This window comes from Aquarana catesbeiana, unplaced genomic scaffold (assembly GCF_042186555.1).
Source record: "Aquarana catesbeiana isolate 2022-GZ unplaced genomic scaffold, ASM4218655v1 unanchor30, whole genome shotgun sequence".
NCBI lineage: Eukaryota > Metazoa > Chordata > Amphibia > Anura > Ranidae > Aquarana > Aquarana catesbeiana.
In genome coordinates, this window is record NW_027362685.1 from 24,051 (window position 1) to 25,324 (window position 1,274).

Sequence of the window (1,274 nt, forward strand, 5' to 3'; positions counted from 1 at the left end):
GCCTCTGTAGCCTTCCAAAAGAGGCCTATGGCAGCCTCCTCCAGGGTACTCCTCTTCCTGCCACTTTGTCTTTGCAGGTGGAGGGGAGGGACCTGCATATCAGGCAGCCTGCTTGGCCCGGCCACCTCCTGGCTGAGACTTCCCTGTGTATGAAAAAGGGACATGGTTTTAGTTTTTGCATCATCAATCACAATCATAAATTAGTACTCCAAACTAACATCTATTTAACATCATTGATTGGACAAGCCGAAATATTTAGAGAAATGCTATACCTGGCTGAAGCTGGGCTCCTCCACATGTTGCCTGGAAGGCCCAGGTTGGGCGTCAGAAGCCTCAGCTGGGGGGGAAGGAAGCGTGGAAGGAAGAGTGGAGAGTGCTGGCCTGGGTTCAGTCTGATCTGCCAGAAAATGCAGCCTGGGGACGTAAATGTCATCTGTAGCTCCGGATCTCTGGGAGTCCTGGACCTTCTTGTGCTCCCTTAGATAAGTGCTCCTCAGGCCACCAATTAGGATCTTCAAATAGGTTATGTCTGCCGTGGGGATCACCGTCTTCACAAATTCCAGCAATTGATCCAGTGCTGCCTTCCTCTTTGTTTGGTTCTTATATTCAGGCTGGTTTATCTCCCACAGACAGGGCAGCTCCCTGAACATATCAATGAAGATTGCCATAAAGTCGTTATCTTTCAAGATATCCATTTTCACTGCAAGACACAACACAAGACAAACCCTAATGTCAGGCAAAACTCTCCTAATCTTGTTACAATATAGGCCTCAATCTAGAAGCAGTATAGGCCCAAGTTTGGCTCTTACCTTCGTTATCACGATCGGCGCCTCCGATACTCCTTCCTCCGCTCACAGATCGTACATACTACGCACACGTGTTACGCTTTATACACACTGCGCATGCGTGTAATTCCGCCCGCCCCTGACATTCTTTCTAGTCTATTCCCCGCCCCTTTTCGTTCGGCGCAGTGGGGGAAGAGCACATGGCGGAGTCAGAGCAGGTGCGTGCTAATTACACCAACGAGGAGGAGGAGGAGGAACGCCCGGAGCCGGAAAAATCTGGATCCAGAAGGAGAAGATTTAAGGCATCAAATATGTCCTTTGGGGAGATGTTGGAGATGGTGGACATCCTGAAGAGGGCCGACTATGATGGAAAGTGTGGACCTTACCCCAACCCCAATGTCAGAAATGCCAAGATCATGGCGAAAGTGGTCAAAAGTCTGCACCAGAATTTTGGGGTATGACAAACGAAAGATAAGCTCAGGAAGCAGG